Below are 6,000 nucleotides of genomic sequence, written 5' to 3'. Positions count from 1 at the left end.
AAAGGCCAGTAATGACTATAATTCTTGTGTGTGTGTACCCCCAAATTGTTCAGCCAGTTCTGCACCAATTGTTCAAGTACTTGTGTGTTAACTCACTCGTGACTGAGCCACATGATACAAGTGAGAGAGCACAATCTCCTACCTCCCCATCTTCTATGGCCCATGTGAAGAATTATATGACTTGCTTCCAGTTTTACTAAATATGTCAAGAGAAGCTTAGAAAGCAATTTTTTCAGCTTTAAGTTCTTTGTAAAAATACATGAGTGCATTTGGTATCAGATGAAACTGACACTAGGTCACTAACTCCTGCAAAGATGTACATTCAAGGGAACATTTTGTTGAAGACAGCTAATTTGTAGTTGTTGTTCTCTTAGAGCTCAGAAAATGTACTGCCTTGGCAAAATTATTCCTAGTTTAAATAGGGAAATAGCAGACCAGGATCTATAAGATTCTTTGGCCAGGTATCTGGATACCCTTGGAAATGCTCTGGAACTGGTCCAGAATGCATCCGTTCCAACTTGCCAGTTATGATAAAATACAATCACAGTATTCCATCCCAGATGATTTATTAAGAGCACAAGTTGATGGGTCTAATCTGAGAGATTAGATCTTTAATACTGATGCCATACTGGATAGACAAACAATAATAAAATCTAACTTTTCTCCTTTGTTTAAACTATTCAAAACAGTCCATCTCAGATCAGACTATTTAGTAAACATTTCTGTACAAAAACTTTGAATGGCGTTTGCTCATTTATGCTTTCAAGTTATGCCATCAGCCCTACTCTCAGGCTGTTTTTCCGGTGTACCTTTTGCCCTTCGCCTATGTATTTGTGGAGAACCTGCTGTTGAAGACCTTTATCATTATGTTTTGGATTGACCACTATACTTGGAGCCAAGAACCAAATATATTGAGAGATGTTTGAGTGGCCAGAACTTCCCTGCGAATTTGGACAAAACAGTCGTTTTATTATCGGATACCAACCCCCTAATTAGTTATAATGTTTCACTATTTGCATTAGCAGCAAGGAAAATTCGAGCCAAATTTATGCCACCAGAGAGCTAGAAACCTGAATTCTTATTGTCTTTTATTATCTATGGACTACCGCATGTATTGTTCTAATTCTTTTACTGTTTTTATATCAACTAATATATTGATTGCATTGTAATGGCCTATGGCTGGAAACAATAAAGTCTTATGTATGTTTGTATGGTCCAGAATGCAGCAGTTTGTGCCCTTACCAAAACCTAACAGAGTACACATTACTCCTATGCTCTCCCAGCTGCAGTGGCTCCAGATTGGAAGCCGAATCATATTCAAGTTTCTGAGTTTTATTTTCAAGACCATAAATGGTCTGGGTCCCTGTATCTACAGGACCACCTCTGGCACTATACCCCCAAAAGATTATTAAAAATCAAGTGACCAAAACTTTCACAACATCCCCACCCTAAAGAAAAAAAACTGGCCTCAACTAGGGCCAGGGCGCTTTTGGGCCTGGCATGGTAGAATGCTGTCCCTAGTGAGATCAGAGTCCTCCAGGACCTTAAACCTGTAAAGCCTGCAGTTGATGCCAGAGGTAACATGAAAATGCTGACCTTAGAATCATAGAGTTGGAAGGGACCACATGAGTCATCTAATCCAATCCCCTGCACTATGCAGGATACTCACAACTCTATCACTCATCCATTGTAACCTGCCACCCCCTTGAGCCTTCACAGAATCAGCCTCTCCATCAGATAGCTATCTAGCCGCTGTTTAAAAATGTCCAAAGATGGAGAACCCACCCCCTCCTGAGGAAGCCTATTCCACTGAGAAACCGCTCTGTCAGGACTTCTTCCTGATGTTTAGATGGAATTTCTTTTGCATTAATTTCATCCCATTGGTTCTGGTACATCCCTCCAGGGCAAGAGAGAACAATTCTGCTCCATCCTCTATATTGCAGCCTTTTAAATATTTGAAGATGGTTATCAAATCACCTCTCAGTTGTCTCCTCTCCAGACTAAACAGACCAAACTCCCCCAACTTTTCTTCATACATCTTGATCTCCAAACCCTTCACCATCTTTGTTGCCCTCTGGACACACTCCAGTTTGTCTACATCCCTCTTCAACTGGGGTGCCCAAAACTGAACGCAGTACTCCCAAGTGAGGCTGAACCAGAGCAGAGTAATATCCTGCACAAGAATCTACCTAACCACTCATAGATTAAACATCATCCAACCTCACAGAAGATCTGAAACTGTAGAATAGGTGGTTTTAATTTAAATAATTTAAAAACCTAATTCATTTGTTAATTTGTTATATGCATGTCATATGTTTTTATAGGACGTTACCCACCCTGAATCAAATGAGAAGGGCAGGTGATACAAATGCATTAATTATTATAAAATTTATTATTATTAATAATAATAATGGTTCGCTATTAGAAAAATTGGTTCTTATATGCCACTTTTCTCTACACAAAGGAGTCTCAAAGCAGCTTACAATCACATTCCCTTTCCTCTCCCCAAAACAGACACCCTGTGAGGTAGGTGAGGCTGAGAGAGCCCTGATATTACTGCTTGATCAGAACAGCCGAAAGTCACCCAGCTGCCTGCATGTGGAGGACTGACGAATCAAATCTGGCTCACCAGATTAGAAGTCCGTGCTCCTGACCAGTACACCAAGCTGACTGTGATTAATCATATCCTTTTTTCTGTTGGATACACAAGGGCTGATTCCGCACTTACTTTGTTTTTTCCATTGTGGATCCTGCTGAATTCAGATCAATTTGAACTGTCTTCCTCTATGCCTCCCCCCCCCCATTTGAAACAGAGAGTGTTCTGCACTCATTTGGGAAACCTTAGAGTGGAGAGGGGAGTCAAGCGCAGCAGAAGTCTCTTTTCTTGAATGGGGGGGAAGAGGTTTGGAGGCAGCAGAGGAGGGGGAATAAATAGAAGACGCAAATCTCTGCTGAGAGAAGTTAGGGCTTCTGGAGCACAGTCACTTTAAGACAAGCCTTGCAACAGGGAAACAGGAAGTCTTTGAACTGACTCCCTGGCCAATCAGGGGAAATCCTGGCAGGATCTGCACATTTTTGAAATATCAAGGGTTATATCCACTTCTGAATATCACGGGGGAAAGGTGGGGTCACTCCAGATCAATCATGCATGTTGCAGAGGGAAAATTTAAAGTGCCCAAAATCAAAGTAGAAATAGAATTCAGTGTAGATGACAGGGATTTATTCGAGCTGGCAGTGGGTAAAAAGCCCTATGCAGACTACACCCAGGCCTTTGTTCCTGTTCTCCAGAGGAGTACATCTTATCCAGTTACCAATAGAATTATGAGATACACTTTTACCAGACTAACCTTTACAATAACATCAGACATTATATTGTTCTAAACTGCCTGGTGAAGCTGAGCCAAGCCAGGGTAGTATGAGACTGTTTCTGGTTCTTTTTGGAGGGCAGTTTTCAAAAGACGCTTTTGAAGAACTTTTGTTCAGTCCCATGGTCACGGGCTTATACATTTTTGCAAGATTCCATTGTGCCCCACAGTATTTAATATAATAATAAAACTGCTGGAAATCCTCTGGGAATCTGAGGTGAGATGTCACCAATATGCTGACACTCAGCTCCCCCTCATTATCCAGAAAATCTGCAGGCAAGCTCAACTGACATTTAGAGACTCTGAAAGTCTGAATAATGGTAAACCAAGATTAAATCCAGGTAAAAGTTTTGAACTGATGTGGCTCCAATCCAACTGACCCTAGACAGAACCCCTCTGCAGACTCTGTGAGCTCCTGTATCGCTTATTTACTGTATATATTTGCATATGAGCCAATTTTTTTTCACCCATTTTTTAAAGCTGAAAAAGTCCCCCTCAGCTTATATGCGGGTATAAACAAAAATCTGCCAGACAAGAAAGGAGGATGGCTGTGGGAGACAAGTATACTTTAAGAAGCAGATGCAGGAAGAAGCAGAGACACAGCAAGCCCGGGAGGGACAGTGGAAGGGGAGGGAAAGAGCAGTCTCCGCCTCTCCCCCTCACTGCCTTAATGAGGCTAGCACGAGGCTAGTACGTGCTGCTGCTGCTGCAGGAAGCTCTGAAGCCTCTGTCTCAGAGGCAGAGCAGGAGGAAACACCCCTAGAGGAAGAAATGAAAGTGGAGGGAACAGCACACCCGGCTAAGAAGAAGGGAATTGGATAAAAAGAAGGATTGGATATAAAAAGGCAAGAGGAGTCAGAGGGAAAGAGGGAGGAGGAGGGTGGGAAGAAAAGGGGGGAAAAGGTCCTGCCCAAAAGGGAAGGGAAGGGGAAAAGCCACTATCCAAACACCAGCCTCGGCTTATATGCGAGTCAGTAAGGTTTTCCACCATTTTGTGGTGAAATTAGGTGCCTCGGCTTACATGCAAGTATATACAGTATCCTGGATTCCCAGCAGTGACAAAGGCTGCCTGGAATTCAAGTTGCCAATTTAGGTTGGTTGTTCACTGTAGCCTTGTTTGGAAACACCCAGGTAGGACTACATTAATATACTACATGGCTATATTTCTGAAGACAATTCAGAAACATCAGCTTGTTCAGGAAGTAGCTTTAGGAATCCTAATAGGCTAGCCATTGTAAACATATCACTCCCATCCTATGCTAATTATTTTGGCTACCACATTACTTATAGGCACAGTACATATGCCCTTTTCTGAACTTTGCTGGTCTTAAAGGTGTTGCTGGATTCACTCACTTTGTCCTGTTCATGTTACAGTCAATGCATATACATCCTGCCTGTACATGTGTACATCTTGTTTTTAAGAAACTGACAGTATCTGTTCGCTTGACAAAACTGGAAAACAATAGCTGAATAAATGTAGTGTCTGTATTACACATTCAGCCATATAGGCAATGGCTGTAACATAAGACTCACTCAGTACAAGGATCTAAGTGAGGAAGCACGTCTACCTAGCCTGGATGGGGTGCAGCTATCAGTAGCTCACTCCACCAGAATCCTGGGTGTGATCCTCGATGCCTCCCTCTCCATGGAGGCAGGCATGAGAATAGTGCGGCAGGCTTTCTGCCATCTATGCCAAGGCAAGCTACTAGCGCCCTACTTGGACCTGGAATACCTAGCTACAGGGATCCACGAGACAGTCACTTCTAGACTAGACTTCTGCAACTCACTCTACACAGGCCTTCCCTTAACCTTGATCTGGAAACTGCAAATGGTCCAGAATGTCACAGCCAGGATCCTTACAAATACAACTTGGAGGTCCCACATCCATCCCACTCTTCAACAACTCCACTGGCTCCCAGTTGAATTCCAGATCAGGCTTAAGGTTCTGGTAATCACCTTCGAGGCCATACATGGTCTGGGACCAATGTATCTGAGACCACCCCTACCTATACCCCCAAAGAGCTCTACACTCTCATCCCTGGCCCCAAACAAGCACATTGGGCCTCAACTAGTGCTAAGGCCTTAGTACCTGGTAAAATGAGCTCTCTGAACAGATCAGGGTCCTTCCTCAAGTTCCACAATTCCACAGGGCCTGTAAAATGGAGCTCCTCCACCAAGCATTTGATTGAGGCTGTCCGATTCAACAATATTCACTGGTCCCCGAGATACCCCCTTTAAGACATGAACCCAAACTGTCCACTCTACTGGTTTGTATAACTTGAAGTTATTGTTATGGTGTGAACTGTTATCATTACATTGTTCTATTCTGAAACCCGGTTATGGTTGTAATGATTATAATGTATATCCTCCACATTTTGTGTAAACCACCCCGAGCATTATGGGAGGATGGTATAAAAATACAATAAATAAAATAACAAAGATCAAGTATATATTGTACTCACATAGTGTTGGCTATAACTCATGAAAAGGCCAAAGCATCGACGACCACCAGATCATGCTCATAGGACATCTGAGGGAATTCTGCCCTGTGAAACCCGTTAGGCAGGGGTCCTCAACCCCCGGTCCGCGGCCTGGTAGCGGGCCGCAAAGGCCATGGTATCGGGCCGCCAGTGGC

This window comes from Paroedura picta, chromosome 3 (genome assembly GCF_049243985.1).
Source record: "Paroedura picta isolate Pp20150507F chromosome 3, Ppicta_v3.0, whole genome shotgun sequence".
In the NCBI taxonomy this organism is placed as follows: domain Eukaryota; kingdom Metazoa; phylum Chordata; class Lepidosauria; order Squamata; family Gekkonidae; genus Paroedura; species Paroedura picta.
The sequence above is the reverse complement of the archived record's forward strand: the minus strand, read 5'-3'. Positions refer to the sequence as shown.